General features: G+C 38.8%; 1 long non-coding RNA gene across 1 annotated transcript; it reads left to right on the top strand.

The window, feature by feature from the left end:
- Nucleotides 1-3,595: 3,595 nt before the first annotated feature.
- LOC126823731 (uncharacterized) lies at nucleotides 3,596-14,727 on the top strand. The gene is made up of 4 exons (XR_007681281.2): nucleotides 3,596-3,753; nucleotides 6,148-6,316; nucleotides 8,895-9,040; nucleotides 14,214-14,727. It is a non-coding gene; the product is annotated as an uncharacterized LOC126823731 (long non-coding RNA).
- Nucleotides 14,728-18,419: the final 3,692 nt, after the last annotated feature.

Here is an 18,419-nt window from a genome sequence, read left to right on the forward strand (position 1 = left end):
GTTCGTTTTTGCATGGGCGAGATTCTTGCATAGCCCGGACTCCTCTCGCAAGTATTTTAGGGAAACGGGTCTGGGCAGAATTGGTGTCATTTACTCATTTTTACACCTTCGCATTTTTTATGTTTCATATTTACACAAAATAGGAAATGTTTGTTATCAAGATACACTTCAAATATGTTTTTTTTCTTAAAGATTTGTATTATTAAACATACATTATGCAAGAGCTAAATCTGCCTATTGCAGGTCTTTCTTTACGTCTGGAATGTTATCTAAATTATTAATTAGACATTAATTAATTTATCCAGACCATAAGTCGCTAGGCTGCGATGTTTTTTTGGATTAGGTTCCGATTTGCTGTTCGACTTCCATTCATAATTAAATCATGAAATGGGTAATCAAGACTATGTTTTTTCATCGTACCGACTTTAGTAATGATGATCGAGGCTAGGCCGAAAATTCAATCATTAAAATCTCGGTTCATAGAGGATCAATTTGACTGAAATCTTCAGCAAATTGCTTTTACAGTATCTAGTTTTTAACTATTATAGTTAGAACTGCCAGCTCGTGATCTAATCTCCCATAATGTATCTTTAATGATTGAGTTTTTGGTCCTGGTGTTAATATTTTCTATGACGTAATTGTATTAATTGTTTTATAAACAATTAATTTAATAACCCTGAACAACAAAAAAACCGCCTCGAAAAATTTCAAATAGTTCGTGGTGATCAAATTAAACCAAACCAAAGCCACATTTACACAACACATTGGGAGCATATCAGGTGAGAACTGGTAGCAATTAGGTTCGGAAAGCGACACCACGGCCGACTCTTATGTCGAATGCCAACTGTCAAGGGCTCTTTTACTTGCACGCCAATGAATGCACGAGGCTTCGTTTTTTGTCCCATCCGAACGACTATACGTTGTCTATTTTTAGGCCCTCCGCCCCGCATCATCGATAAGGAGAACCACGCCGGAAAATACGATGAACTTCCGCCGCCAACACAGGGACCAAGAAGAGACGGGAAAGCGAGAGGGTTTAGTACGTCGGGATAAAATTGAACGCTGGGTGAACATTGTTTGGAATAGTTGCCCAGATGTGAATGGACACATAGGTAGGCCTAATAGACACACGCCATACCCTGATGCTGTGTAGATGATATATGTTTTATGCGACGATGTTTTAGAAATAAAATCAACATGCTTTGAATTTAACTTAAAATAAACATTTATAAGCTACAAGAGTGCATATGATATTTCCTTGACCCGACATAAAACTGGTATTAAACCATCATAAACTAATTCATATCTGTAAAAGGTGTCGATAAAATTGTACACCGATAACGAAGTACAAATAAATTCGGGCGTGCAGAAATCTTAAAGGTCTACTACATAAGCTAATTCAATCTAACATGATATTTCGTTTCTTGTTTTTTTTCTCCAGTTGTTAATATCGTACAGCCGTAGAACATCTTTAAAAAGTTTGTATTGATTGAGGCTTATGTAACCAATGGCTACAGGTTTCGTCACAGGTAAAGGCGGTTTTAACCAATGAAAGAGACGTAAATTAGATATCATCAAGGACAGCATCATTTAGCACACTGAGGGAACAACCTACTTCGAGAATAGACCTCTGCCCTAAATGGCCGCCATATCTAAAAATTGATATACTATTTTGTAATGCGGTTCTACCCCATTTCACATCTGTCATACACATAAAGACTAAGTAAAATTTGTGTAGTCTAGGACATACTTTTCAAGATTCGTGAAGTATGCTGTGTGACTTCGATTAAAATCGTTTATTTAGGATTTAAAATGCAGGTCAACTATATGGGAACTATAGGTGAATAAAATTCCGCATAGTGCATCCCAATCATTATCACACTGCACGCCATATCCGGACTTCATTATCCCGGTTGGTGCAGAAAAGTAGGACGTTAAACCCCATTTTATTTCATTGTCATTCCCCCACTGCTAAAACCCCTAAGCGCTAGCATATGTTAGTCCAGAAATGATTTAGCTAGTTTGTGTCGAGTGGACGTTAAACTCCATTTTTCTCTCTCTGTTCTGATTCCCAGGTTGTACGTGACAAGGAGTAGGGTCGCCTGTCCAACCTCGTGGGTTTTCTCCGGGTCCTCCGATTTCCTCCCACTGCTAAAGGCCCCTACGCGCAAGCGAATTATTGAAATAAAATTCAACCATGTGTTAGTCCTGAAATGACCTAGTTTGTGTCGAGTGGACGTTAAACCCCATTTCTCTCTCTCTATCTCTAGCTGTCTCCCCCCCCCCCCGCCCATCTCAGTAACTTTAAAGTGGTATTCGAAATGTATGAAATGTATATATATTATCGGTTGTTTGTTTTTTCACTAATGTTTTAAATACTACAGATTGTCTACTTCACACTCAATAAATATAATCATTATAGTCTCATTTATATTCTACATTATCTTTAACACAAACCCACCCTAACTCACTAACATTTAAACTTACTGACGCCCCAAAACTCAAATATGTCCAACAAACACGACGAGCGGTTCAGGAAATGGGTGTAGGTTTAGGGTCAGGCGGCCATATCGTGATAAACTAGATGAACTTATACAGGAATATATTACAATAGAACTATTCTTTATATCATGTAAAATATTTATTTAAATTTAGAAAGTTAGCCAAAAGGCCCTGGAATTATATACAACTGTCTTCCGTTCAAGAAATGTTCACGGTTCATTTTTGGATTTTGCTTTAGAAGGATATTATTTTTATTATACCATGACAACGGGAAACTTGCGGTATTTTCACTTTGGGCATTTTTGTCGGCAAATGTGGCTGATGTCCATTGCTCCGTGGGTAGTCATTGGCAAGTAAATTAGGCTCCGGAATCTTTGCTCCTGTTGGCTATAAATAGTAACGAGGATTGTACACGAGGCAGTGTTTGCTTATTTGCTTACTATTTTATCCTTAGATTCTTCTCTCCAGCGTCGTACACGTTACCATAGAAAAGTGTATTTTGGTCATTATTTTTTTCTATTTGTTCCGAACAATTTTTTTGCGGTTTTTATTAATTAGAAACACGTGAGTGTCTGCTTAAACTTCGTCAAATTCCAATTACCAAGGCATCTTTTATTTGCTCTATCGCATCGTAATCGAACAAAGAGACACACATTCTTTATTATCGCCATGGGCTGTCCGAATTGGGAACACAAAACCATTGGGTTCCACTACCACCAAGCTATCATCATAAACCGGGGAATTCTTGTAGTCGTGCGTCCACACTTTTAGCAGTTAAAAGTGCTTTACTTAGTTGGTTGCTTGGAGTAAATGTTTACCAATAACAGAAAACGTCAACCAACAACAAAGCCACTAAGTCGCACACCGGAACCAAACAACCGAAGCGGGTAAACATTACACATTAAGGATGTCATTATCCCGAAACCTGACTGGCAGCTCAAAATAATTAACGAAAATCAACAAACAAACTAAAATAAACAAATAAATTGTCGTTGTCAATAAAACCAACTCCTACAGCATGCCTGGTTGTTGACAAATGACTTAAAACACCGTCTTAAAAAACATCCCAATTCTCTCAACCCCATCTCTTGACGTCAATAATTTAAAACTAACGTTACTAGAGCGAGAGGAACAAGTTTAGTTTTATTTTTTGGAGGAATATTTGACGACAAACTGCTATCATCATCATCATGTTACGATATGTGATTTTATTGGTCTGTGTGTGCGTAGTTCTTGCACAGTTTAAACGAGGTAATATATTATTTAGCTTAGAGATTTGACAGCTCATATATGCATGAATCTTCTTCCAGAAGTCACTATCTCTCAAACATTTATGTTTTAAATCGAGACTTAAAAATCTGTCTTTTTGAGAAATATTATCAGTGATTTAATGTATCCGCCGTGGAGTACACTAGCCCTATACAAATATTATTATTTAGCCTATGATTCTGAAACTTTGAAAATTCTAAAATGCCACGAATATTGTTGCACCAAACAACGGTTATTAACGAAATATTTCAAAGAGTTTGATAAATATTGGCTATTTATATATATTAATTGTTCTGCTTATCTAATAGTAACTTTGTCTTTTCTGTATGTCCTCTGTAAATTTGCTTTCCTTGTTCTGGTTTCGTTGAGAAAGAGTCTTGTAATGTCTTTTAAAAATTTATTTATTCGAAAACGGAAAAAACTTTCATTTCATCGAAAATTGAACACACCTTTATTTACGCCAAAATTATTCGTTTATTTCTTTCAAAATGAATTAATTCCGTTTGTAATTTTCGCTAGTTTCGTCTTTTCATTAATTGTAAAGATAACTGATATTTGGTTCCTTAGATACATCCATGACGCAGGGTATACTTATGCGACCTAAAACACGTGATAATTGTGTCTAAAACTGTACTATTATATATTATATACATGTATATTTTTGCTTTTAAAAAACCACCCCCTCCAAAACATAAATAATTAACTTAATGTTGTGTAATTAAATTTCTTTTATTACCTTCTCTTTCTCTCGTTAAGAATTCTGCTTTGAGGTTGTGAAATTCTTAAAGCGTCACTGCTGTGGAATACCCGTTTTAGAATTCTTAAAGCGTCATTGTTGCAGTGTCCTATTCTAAGAATTCTGCCTTCGCCATTGCTGTGGTCTCCTGTTCTGAGATTCTTAGAGTGTCACTGCTCTGATTTCCCCGTTCTGAAATTCTTAGAGCATCACTGCTGTGGTCTCCCGTTCTGAAATTCTTAAGAGTATCACTGCTGTGGTCTCCCCTTCTGAAATTCTTAGAGCGTCACTGCTGTGATCTCCCCGTTCTGAAATTCTTAGAGCGTCACTTCTCTGGGCTACCCGTTCTAAAATTAGAGTGTCACTGTTGTGGCCTCATATTCTACAAGTCATTGCGGAATACAGCTGTGACCGCCCATTCTGTTTTTCTTTATTTCCAAATATAATGTGATATTAATTAATATATTTAGATATGTAATAGATTTGATCATCCGCGCCATATAATCAGTTAACGTTAAAATGAACGTCACTCAATAAAGTGCGTAAAATCGTGACTTGGTTTATTTACAATCGGCTATTTCTTGTCAAATTTTCATAACGTCGCTCAGAATAAGCAATTGGATTAAAATTGTCAATATAGTGATTTATCTATTTTTGAACTATTATAGCAAGAACGATTAGCTCTTTATATCAATCTTACACGATAGTTAGGTCGCCCAATGGTCTAAAGCTTGGCGCAGACGGTCAACTTTTCGTCGCTTGTTGCTGCAATAGGCAACTACTGGCAACTCCGAGCAATTGGCAACTCGAGGTCTCCCGTGTGCGCTGACTGGCAACGAGAAGCAATTTTTCCCCGGATGTATCCGGAATGCCGGTATCACGTGATCATTCAAAATGGCGCCGTACATACAACAACATATATCACATGACAGTAGAAGGCTCGCTGATTGGACAGTTAACCAGTTGCTTGTTGCCTGTTGTCGCATACCGCCGCAGACAAGCAATTTTGAAGCAACAGATGAACAATTTCTCGGCGACGAGCGATCGATTTTCTGTTGTCGAATATCAAACATGTTTGATATTTGGCAACGAGAAGCAACTCTGAGCAACAGCAGGCAACTATTGTTGCCCGTTGGCGCAGACGAGCGATTTTTTCTTTCAACGACCAGCGATTTCACTGTTGCCTGAAAGTTGCTCGAAAAAGTTGCCCGTCTGCGCCTGGCTTAAAGCGTGCATGTTATTTCAAGTGGTATGTCATTGAGTCAAATAGCGGGGTTTTGATTCCCCGTTTGTACCTGTGAATGCGTAGTTTCCTCTGTTCAACCTCCTGGGTTTTCTCCGGATCCTCCGATTTCCTCCCACAGCTAAAAACCCATACGTTCAAGCCAATTATTGAACCCCTCTCTCTCTCGGAGTCAGCTGGTGTGGTTTCGATTCGCCGGTTGTATGTGACAAGGAGTAGGGTCGCATGTCCAACCTCGTGGGTTTTCTCCGGGTCCTCCGATTTCCCCCCACCGCTAAAGACCCCTACGCGCAAGCGAATTATTGAAATACTATTGAACCATGTGTTAGTCCCGAAATGACCTAGTTTATGTCGAGTGTGGACGTTAACTTACAAAATGTATATTTTATATATTCAGGTAAACCTAGAAGAAAATCTGAGAAACCTAAATGGGATTGTACCGATATAGAGGATGGTTTGTATATCGGTGATTGTTTAAATTTCTATAGATGTCAGAATGAAACAACACGTCATCTTCCCTGTCCTGGGGATCTCGTAGTTAATGAAAAACAGATGTGGTGCGATTAGTGAGTTCTTACTTTTTTTTATTTTGAACTCATTTCTCCTTTTGTCTAGTATTTGGTATAGGACACAAATTGAGCTCGTGGTTTCCCCTTGTCAGTGGTGCAGGACGGAGGGCCTGACAAGGACAGCTGTCTAGTCGTTCAGATGGGACGAAAAACCGATGGTCCGTGTACGTGAAAGATCCCCTGTCAGTTGGAATTCGATAATAGAGTAGGCCATAGTGCCGCTGTCCTGGCAAAATTTCCCTCATAGAACACTGTATGGCGTATGCCTGTTATCAATAGCCCAGTCGGAGCAGAACAGTAGGACGTTAAACCCCATTTCATTTCATTTTATTTCATTTCATTTCAATAACTATTCAAAGGAAGTGGGGGTCTTACTTTCCTGTATTTACACTTGTTCCAGCTTCCTTTGTTTCCTATGAGGGTTGGATGGCCGAATGGTTAGCACGTGTGCGCTGTATCATAAGGTCTGCCATTTAGTCAAGTGGCGTGGTTTCTATTCCCTGGTTGTACGTGAAAAGGAATAGGGTCGCCTGTCCAACTCCATGGGTTTTCTCCTGGTCCTCCGGTTTCCTCGCACTGCTAAAGACCCCTAAGCGCAAGCGAATTATTAAAATAAAATTGAACCATATGTTAATCCCGAAATGACCTAGTATGTGTCGAGTGGACGTTAAACCCCATTTCTCTCTCTCTCTAAAACACCAAATCAATTATTTCGTAAGAGCTGCTTAATGTTGAAATCCTTCCCTAAACAGACCCCTGCATTAAAACCTTCAATAACAAAAGAAGTCTATTTAATGTTTTAACCTTTATAGCAGTTTAAAAATAGATAGGTTTTGATAATTTGTCGTACGAATATAGGATATTAGAAATTAGATTTGCTATGAATAACTAGATAGATTGTTTTGGTTATTAAAAATCTACAATTATCATTTTTTATAATAAGAAAAGAATGTGAAAATAGAGAGATATAATTTATGACATTGTTTCTTATTGTGTTAAAAATTAATATTGCTACTAAGAAGATAATATTACATTTGAAATAGGAAACATAGATTCTCTACATGTGTTTCTTGAAGTTAATGGAATTCTGAATTAACTTTAGGAGATCCATTATAAACCTACATATAACTTAATGTCACTACATAAAGGCATTTTTATAGATGAATATTTGTAATATCCCTGTATATAGAAAATCCATTAGAGCCGCAGATCAATGCCATCATCCCTGGAAATTACAATATATTTATACACAAGGCCATCTTTTTATAATATCATTTCTAATCGGCATGCGTCAGCACGTGTAGGAGGTGTCCTCAACCCTTCATCCATTTTTAGTCACTTTGTTGCATTTTAAATGTTTGTTTTTTAATTTTGGTGGTTAAATATACATTATGCAAGAGCTAAATCTACCTATTGCAGGTCTTTCTTTAGGCCTGAAATGTTATATAAACTATAAATTAGACAATAATAAACAAAACAAGACCATAATCGACTCTCGATGGCATCGGATACTTGAGATTTTAACTAGATTAAAACGGTTCGCCATTTAAAAATTTAATTTAAAAATGGGAAAGCGAGGCTAAGCCCCGATTATACCAGTGCCCTGGTTACCACTGTGCACACATCTTGTCAAAACTACAAACAATGATAACTTGGCTGAGAACAAAGTAATTTGATAGAAATTTTCAATATTTTCTTTTTTATCATCTATTTTTGAATTATTATAACAAGAATGGCCAACTCTTTATTTAACTCTTAACTAATGTATCTTTAACATATCAACCAATGGAATATGTCGATACATTGAAAGCAAAGTAGCTACGTTTCGTAACTACAAAATAATCCCTTTTACTTTGACTCGTTGACCGAGATTTGTTCAGGGTTTATATGTCGCGGTGAACGACTGACCCTTAGCTTGTTAATTACAATCGTCTATTAAATGGACATTCTAGCGGATATTTTGAAACTTCTGCTTCTATGTCCTTTTAAACTTACACCAACCCGTCTTTGTTATTTTTCCGGTGTAGTTTCTCCTTGACTGTGGTGCAGGAGGAAGGAGAGCTGTTTAGTCGTTGGAGCGGACGAAATGCCGAGGTCTCGTGTACATATTGGTCTGCACGTAAAAGATCCCTTGGCAGTTGGAATTCGATATAAGAATAGGCCGTGGCGCCGCTGTTCAGGCAAACTTTCCTTCATAGCACATTGCATGGCCTATGCCCGTCTTCATTAGCTCAATCTGAGCAGAACAAATATTTCATTTTATTTCCGTTCCGTCTTCGTTATCGCGGGTGGTGCAGAGAAATTGGGTGTCAAACAGCATTTCATTTCATTTCTTACAAAAATAATTGTTTCTTGCTATTGTATATGTAGGCTACAGTAAGGACTTGCTGGCCCCACCGTATGGTACAGCCTCTAACTGTACTATATTTACAGCAAGGACTTGCTGGCCCCACCGTATGGTACTGCCCCTACTTGTATGAAATTTACAGTAAGGACTTGCTGTCCCCACCGTATGGTACAGCCTCTAACTGTACTATATTTACAGCAATATATTTATATTATTGTGTATTTACAGTAAGGACTTGGTAGCCCCACCATGTGGTACAGCCCCTAATTGTACAGGTATTATAGATGGGAACTACCCGGATTACTCAAGGCGATGTCAGTATTATTATACATGTCTACATAACGATTTCTACGGTTTTACTAAATGTGCTGCCAGTAAGTATAAGTAGTGAGTTGTTTTACTAAATGTGCTGCCAGTAAGTATACGTAATGAGTGGTTTTACGACATGTGCTACCAGTAAGTATACGTAGTGAGTGGTTTTACTAAATGTGCTACCAGTAAGTATATATAGTGAGTGGTTTTACTAAATGTACTGTCAGTGAGTATAGGTAGTGATTGCACAAAATGTGCTGCCAGTAAGTATACATAGTGAGTGTTTTACTAAATGTGCTGCCAGTAAGAATACGTAGTGAGTGGTTTTACGAAATGTGCTGCCAGTAAGTATACGTGGTGAGTGGTTTTACGAAATGTGCTGCCAGTACAGTAAGTATACTAGGTGAGTGGTTTTACGAAATGTGCTGCCAGTAAGTATACGTATAGTGAGTGTTTTACTAAATGTACTGCCAGTAAGTATACCTAGAGAGTGGTTTTACTAAATATGCTGTCAGTAAGTATACGTAGTGAGTGTTTTACTAAATGTGCTGCCAGTAAGTGTACGTAGTGAGTGTTTTACTAAATATGCTGCCAGTAAGTATACGTAGTGAGTGTTTTACTAAATGTGCTGCCAGTAAGTATACGTAGTGAGTGTTTTTACGAAATGTGCTGCGAGTAAGTATACGTATAGTGAGTGTTTTACGAAATGTGCTGCGAGTAAGTATACGTATAGTGAGTGTTTTACTAAATGTGCTACCAGTAAGTATACGTAGTGAGTGGTTTTATGAAATGTGCTACCAGTAAGTATACTTGGTGAGTGGTTTTACGAAATGAGCGGTTTAACGTCCTACTTTTTTGCTCCAATTGGGTTAAATCAGGACGGACATACGCCATACAGTGTACTATGGGGGATATTGTGACCGGACAGCAGCGCTACCCCTATTCTTATATCGAATTCCAACTGCCATGTTTTCTTTTATGTGCACGCCAATGGGGCCTCGGTTTTTCGTTCCATCCTAACGATTGTGCGTTGTACCTTGCCAGGCCCTCCGTCCTGCATCACCAACAAGGGGGAACCGATCCGGAGAATCCCGATGAATTTTAGGTTATCGAGCCAACGTTTTACGCACTGAGCCACCGCGACTCCCCGAGCGTTTAATTTAAGTTTCTGTGCCATTGTAATTGATATTTGGCCACGGTGGTGGAACGGTATGGTACACCACTGGATTCCGGACTAGAATATCCCGTGTTCGAACCCTACGTGGACCGAGCAGTATTCCATCCCGGTCCCCAACAAGCAAAGTGTTGACCAGTCGGTCGGAAGGAACACCAAATCGTGGTTTGACTATTTCCACATTGGCGTGTACGTAAAATAACCCATGACAGACGAGATCTGACGAAGAAAGAGCTCGCGGATGCATTCTCTCGGGGATCGGCCACGTGACCATAACATCGTCTGCTTCCAAGGTTGACCATTCCGACTGCGCATAACCCAGTATAAATAATCAAACGGAAAATAACGAAGAATGCCGATTGTAATACAAAACGCTTTGTTTTCTATGAATGGAGTAAAACGTGATGATTTGCATAAAACTAAATGTTAACCTTAGGGATGATATATTATCGAGTTATGTAATAATTTATGATATTTAAAAAATGCAGTAGAAAATATTCAAGTAATATATATACACTACTTATCATATCAATAGTGACGATATCCTAACACGCGCGGCCTTCATGAACAGAAATTGAAATGAAATGGAGTTTAATGTCCTACTCGTCTGCTCCGAACTTGGCTAATGAAGACGGGCATACACCATACAGTGTGCTACAGGTGAGAGAAACTTTGCCCGGGCAGTGGCACTATGGTTTACTCTATCGAATTCCAACTGTTAAGGGATCTTTTACGTGCGCGCCAATCTCGGGACATGGGACCTCGGTTTTTCGTCCCATCCGAACGACTAGACAGCTGTCCTTGTCAAGCCCTCTGCCCTGCACCATTGACAAGGGGAAACCACACCGGGAATCAAGATGAACTTTCTCGGTCAATGCAGGAATCGAACACCCGAACTAGCTCCAGGCTAGCGAGCCAGCGTCTTATCCACTTCGCCACCGTGGCTCCCTTCATGAACAGTGCTCTCGATTAAGATGTGAGTTTAAGGACAGACCCCGTATGTCTCGGGTTCGCTCCCGGTATGGGTCGAAACAATTTCCTCGGAAATTTCCAGGGTGGTTTACACTTGTCCGTGGTGCAGTATTACATGCCTTATTGCACAGTGTCTTGTTGTACGGATGTGACGAAGACCCAAATCTCTTGCACATGTTGGCTTGCACGTTAAAGAACCCTTGACAATATGCGGTAGCACCGCTGTCCTGGCAAAATTGCTCTCACCATAGCACACTGCGTGGCGTATGCTAATCTTCATTAAAGGCTCAATACCACTCTTGTTGTAACTGAATAATATGTCCCAATCTTTATTCTGGTCAACAAATTGTACTTTTTGTTACAATATTCCAATTAATTGATGATACAAATTTCATCTTAACACACCTAATTTAAAAAATAGAAAAAATTCAACTCAATGATTTGAAAAGCCTGACGTAAAGCTTTTCAAATGTTACTTGGATTTAAAAATATTTTTGAACCCTCTGGACAAGTAAAATAGGATTTAATGGATAATTTCCACAACAGGTAGGACACTAACACATCTAGTACTTAGAATAAGGCTATTTTTTAATTTCTGGAGCTGTCAAGCCAACAAGAGTGTTATTGTCCCTTTAACCTCGATGATGAGGAACAGTAGAACATTAAACCACATTTTAACTCATTTCATTTGAGTATCCGACTACATGGCTAGAGAGAGATGAAATATTTGACATCTGAAACTTTGAAGACGACACACTCAGTGCATTAGTTTTCTGGAAGTAGTAATACGACCATTTACTAGGGTAATCACCAATAATGTATATATATATATATACAGATCTACGTCATTTGTAATCAGTGTGTTTTATACTAATGCTTGTACTGACCTATATAGGTAACATGAGATGAAATGGGGTTAAACCTCCTACACTTCCGCACTGACTGAGCTAATGAAGACGGGCATTCGCCATCCAGTGTGCCATTGGGGATATTTTGCCCGGACAGACACGGCCAACCCTTATTTAGAATTCCAAACTTCAAAGGTTCTTTAACTGATACAAGGGACCTCGTAAGGGGAAAATTTCTCTCATAGCACACTGCATGCCGTATGCCCGCCTCCAGTAAAGCCAGAATTTCATATTTTCTAAGAAAGTCAAAACATAATTATTTCTGTCTTTTGCTCATTAGGTTATCAACTCACTATTATACGACCATGGGCATTATTTCCCACCCTTCAAAATCATTGACACAGGAAATAATAACACAATTACCTCCCTTGTTTTCCTATTGCCTCCATGCATTAGCTACCTTTAAACGTTGGAATTTGAAGTTGAAAATGATATTTTTGCCAATTTCTCAGCTGGCAATAGTGACTTATAGGATTAATAGGATTATTCAAGCTAGGACGGTTTATGGATACCATCTATTTTAAGGCTTTATTTTAATAAATTTTAAAAATATAACTTAAAAATATGAAATTGTAGCTTTAACCCTGTTGGAACAAAAGAATAGGACGTTAAACGTTACGAACGCTTGGGAGGGCGATTCATGGTAGGCGGATGTCGCCCATCTTGATATGTCAGAAATCACCGATGATACCTCAAGTTTTTCAAAATGTGCTTAGAGGAGGACCCCACTATCCCCCACAAAATATTCTGTGTCCGCCATAGTAGCTGCCACCCCACCCACCACAAAAATCATTTGTCCGTCATAGTAGTTGCCACCCCCATCCAATACCAAATATCTTGTGTCCGTCATAGTAACTGCCACCCCTACCCACCACCAAATATCCTGTGTCCGCCATAGTAGCTGCCACTCCTGCCCACCACCAAATAACCCCTGCCCACCACCAAATAACCGCCATAGTAGCTGCCACCCCTACCCACCACCAAATATCCACCATAGTAGTTGCCACCCCCATCCAATACCAAATATCTTGTGTCCGTCATAGTAGCTGCCACCCCTACCCACCACCAGATATCTACCATAGTAGCTGCCACCCCTATCCAATACCAAATATCTTGTGTCCGTCATAGTAACTGCCCCCCCCTACCCACAACCAAATATCCTGTGTCCGCCATAGTAGTTGCCACCCCTGCCCACCATCAAATATCCGCCATAGTAGCTGTCGCCCCTGCCCACCATTAAATATCCGCCATAGTACCTGCCGCCCCTGCCCACCACCAGATATCCGCCCTAGTAGCTACCACCCTCACCCACCACCAGATATCCGCCATAGTAGCTGCCACCCTCACCCTCCGCCATAGTAGCTGCCACCCTCACCCACCACCAATTATCCGCCATAGTAGCTGCCACCCCTACCCACCACCAATTATCCTCCATATTTGTTGCCACACCTACCCACCACCAAATATCCGCCATAGTAGCTGCCACCCCTACCCACCATTAAATATCCACCATAGTAGCTGCCACCCCTACCCACCATTAAATATCCGCCATAGTAGCTGCCACCCTCACCCACCACCAAATATCCGCCATAGTAGCTGCCACCCCTACCCACCACCAAATATCCGCCATAGTAGCTGCTCCCCCTACCCACCATTAAATATCCACCATAGTAGCTGCCACCCTCACCCACCACAAATACCCACAATAGTAGCTGCCACCCCTACCCACCATTAAATATCCGCCATAGTAGCTGCCACCCTACCCACCATTAAATATCCGCCATAGTAGCTGCCACCCCTACCCACCATTAGATATCCGCCATAGTAGCTGCTCCCCCTACCCACCATTAAATATCCACCATAGTAGCTGTCACCCCTACCCACCACCAAATATCCGCCATAGTAGCTGCTCCCCCTACCCACCATTAAATATCCACCATAGTAGCTGCCACCGTCACCCACCACCAAATATCCGCCATAGTAGCTGCCACCCCTACCCACCATTAAATATCCGCCATAGTAGCTGCCACCCCTACCCACCATTAAATATCCGCCATAGTAGCTGCCACCCCTACCCACCCATAGTAGCTGCCACCCCTACCCACCACCAAATATCCTGCGTCCGCCACTAGATCTGGTACATCGGTTTTAATACATATATGTTTATTTGTTTTCTCTCAGACTTACTGTACAACCCCGAGAAAAACAACTGTGATTGGGCATTCCTGGTTAAACCACCGTGTGGTGACGCTGCAGAACACGTCTACCCTGAAAAACCCGACCGAGTTGGCTGAATACAAGACTGGAAGAGTTGTTCCCCCCTTACCAATACACTCTTTAATCATTCATAGTTTTATCAAGTATGTTCAAGTGCACCATGCATTCATAGGTTTTTAACTCTGATTAATTAGCCCATTTACAGGACATGAAGAGTTACTTCCCATGTATTTCTAAATCTAATTTTCTCTTACCCAGTACATTCGAAGGACACACAGAGTTAATACCCGTACTGACTTCAATTAGTGTGGGTGAAAAATGCTGATGTTAAAAGATCTTTCCACTTTTGTTACTTTTATTTTCTACGCCTCCATTTTGTTTGCCATCGGTAATTAGGTTACCATTTTGTTATGTCGATATTAACATTTATCATTTGTTCATCGGATCATAATTCATTAATAAACAATTAAAAAAGTAACAGTTATTAACATTATTATAAAAATGATGACGTAGGCAATGTCTTATCCGCAGTTCAATGGACCGTTTTCTAAGAGCGACCGGTGACTGAACACATGGGCGATCAAAAAGACATTCGCGAGGGGGTGGGGTGTGGGGGTGCCAAAGAATCAATGATGTGTGAACATGCCCACATGCATAGGTCATGCCCACGTGACTCTATACTATCTAGCGCCATGGACCACGTGAGTCTAGATGCCAACCCCAAGGCTTAAGCGTACCAGAATAGATGTGTAATCTTTCCAACCATTCATCGTCGGGTTAATCTGTTCAATTAATATATATATCATCATTAACAACTGATCATTTAGTATGACCATTTTACTTCCCTAGTTTCTAATAACTATGTCAGGACATTAACCTAATCCTTTTAGTCAGACATTCAGCCGACGGGGCACTATTAACATACATTAAATATCCATGGCGACCATCAACAGTTCGCCATGATGAACTACTTTGATTGACCGAGAGAGAGAGAGAGAGAGAGAGAGATGGGGTTAAACCCACACTGGTAATTTCGGGACAAACACATGGTTCAAGTTTATTTCAATAATGCGCTTGCGCGCATGGGTCTTTAGCAGTGGGAGGAAACCGGAGGACCCGGAGAAAACCCACGAGGTTGGACAGACGACCCTACACTGTTAGAAATAAATGTTAATTTACCGTAAGAATGTGGTAAAATATTTACGTAGTTGTATGTTATTTTACAAATGTATGTTTTATTACACCAAACAGGAGTGATAGTACAAATAGTCGTAAAAAAAACATATTATACAGGTGATTTTACCGTGAAATAATTTATTTTTACATACGTAACGTCAAAATACAGTAATGTTCAGTGCATTCAAACTATAGGAAGATGTACCGTATCCCAAATTGGTTGTCGTAAAATGTTGAAATCACAGAAATGTTTTATTCAATAGTAATGAAAGCAAACCTTGAAATATTTTTGTTAACATTTCTCAACACACAACCAATTAACAGTGACCGTTGAAGTCCACAACCAAATAGCAAATGATGTTACGACTGTCAGAAAAGTATGTAAAATTACAATAGTACAAGGGTTTTTTTGTACCTCAATTATCGGTATATTTTACAACATATACTACTTTTACCAAGTCTAATGTATTTTTATCGAGTTTCAAGTATGTTTATCGAGTTTCATGTCTTTTTGACAATAAGTGGCGATGGAATCAAGGACATATTCAAAATCCTGTAAAAATACATATAATGTAATAAAATTGAACTGAAAGTAACGCAGCAAGCGTGTTACTTTACAGATTTTACGTTTGTTCACATTATTATAAGTAAAATTACAGCAGTTAAAGAATTTGTTTTTACCTTAAAATATTGAACGGAAAATAACATAGCCAGCATGTCATTTTACAGACTTACGTTTATTCACGTTATTTTGTAAATTTACTTATTCAATAAATTTACTTATTCGGTAAATTTACTATCTCTTATTTTATTTTAGTATTCCATAGAAACGAAACATTCCTAATAATTATCTTCTTATGGTATTCATTTCAATTTATTAACCATAATATGGACAATCACATCTTGTAAATTTAGTATATTGCATGTCATGTATATCTAGTTTCCATTATTTATAAGATCTATAAAGTGTATTGATATTTAGCGTACGTTAATCAGTTTGTAAGTATTTTCTTAAATGCATAAAAAAAAATGTTTTGACTTTCTGGCCGTAGGTTGTATTATCTCGTTTTCAAGTTCACTTTCAAGTTCACTTGAAGACGGTAAATTCAACCGATTGGCCAGTGTTAGTTGAGCCGGACTGTCTGTAAAGCAGGGTTATAATGCCTGCAAATAGATAGTACCGCGAGCTTACATCTGAAAGCCTGGAACCATGCTCTCGTCTACCAAACAGGATTATCGATATTCAATATATATCGAAGTGATATTAATACGAAATATTTTACACCGGGGCTATTGCTCGAATGTTGCATGTAAAATTACCAATATTAGTATTTTTAACAAAAGTGTAAATTAACAGTGTGATGTATTTTGACAAGAAATGTAAATTAACATTGTGATGTATTTTTACAAGAAATGTCAATTAACAGATATGTCCTTCTACAGTAAATTGTTAAATAACTAATGGTGTAATTTTACCTATGATTTAGGGGCAACTTTTGCTGCCCGTAATGTTAGGGTAAAATAACCAAAATATTTCTAACAGTGTACTCCTTGTCACGAAGTGACCTAGTTCGTGTCGAGTGGACGTTAAACCCCATTTCTCTCTCTCTCTCTCTTTTGGTTCTACATTTTTCCTTAAAGAGACATTATGGGGGATTAGATAATAATAAGGACAGGGGGCTGCACCACACATAATTTACACAAAAACAAATAGACGGACAAGACACGACACGCAAAAATTACAAACAAACGAACAATTCAAATTAAGTGAATGGATCCGCGGGCTAGCCGTAAGCGTCCACTGCGCTGTGCACCGCCGGGCATGTAGTGATACAGACTTCACTCAAATTTGAAAACAATCAGGAATATAACCCAGAGAAACCATTAAGTAATGCCAGCATGAGTCATGAGCTGCTGTATGTTACAAGAATTATGAATGTAAACATATTGAAGTAAAAATTACCTATACTAGTGGCCATATATAAAAAAAAACAGGTAATCAAAAACTAAATGCTCTAAGTCAATTGAGAAACGTTTTAGTATTCAGTAGAATCGAGACATATTGAATACAGTTAGGGCACATGTTCTACCCATCACAAAAATTTCAGTCAAATTGCTCCACTCTGAACTATTAGCTCTTGGATTTTAAGTTTATAGCCTCGATCATCATTACTAAAGTCGGTACGATAAAAACATTGTATCGATTATCCATTTTTGGATTTAATCATTAATAAGCGTTGAGCAGCAGATCTTATTCAAATCCCGTGAAAATCCGACACATAATATCACATTGAGAGTTGATTATGGTCTTGTTTTGTTAGTAAATGTCTAATTAATAATTTATATAACAATAGGCAGGTATAGCTTTTGCATAATGTAATAGTTTATATAACATTTCAGGCGTAAAGAAAGACCTGCAATAGGCAGATTTAAACAGTGTTCGGGAATTTGGTGGAATTGATTTGATTGTCGCCTACAGTTTGAAATGAATTCACTCAATTATCAATATATCATAATGCAAATTTAAAAAGAAGCATTTAAATCGTCTGTTAAACCATTTCCATAGGATGAAGAAATTTCCAGGCTACGAGAAGATGAATTTGAAGGTATTGTTGGGTCAGATGTTATTATTATATATGTACAGCTCCAACATAAAATGTAATCCAGGCTTATAAAAACACAACAAAAACAATACCCCCCCCCCCCAATGTATACACCACTGTTACAACAAACAGTATACGCCACTGTTACAACAAACAATATACGCCACTGATACAACAAACAGTATACACACCACTGTTAAAGCACTCATTTAGAGTTATCTTCTAAAGTGTAGAGAAACTTAGAATTTTTAATATTACATATGCAACGAGAAAGTGACACAGTTAAACCCACCCAGCACAGGGTGCATGTTTATTGACATGCGAGTACAGACACCCAGGCGTCAAATCTAATGAGTTTTCAGAATGTTCAAGGGGTCTGGGGTGGAAAATT

This window comes from Patella vulgata, chromosome 6, assembly GCF_932274485.2.
Source record: "Patella vulgata chromosome 6, xgPatVulg1.2, whole genome shotgun sequence".
In the NCBI taxonomy this organism is placed as follows: domain Eukaryota; kingdom Metazoa; phylum Mollusca; class Gastropoda; family Patellidae; genus Patella; species Patella vulgata.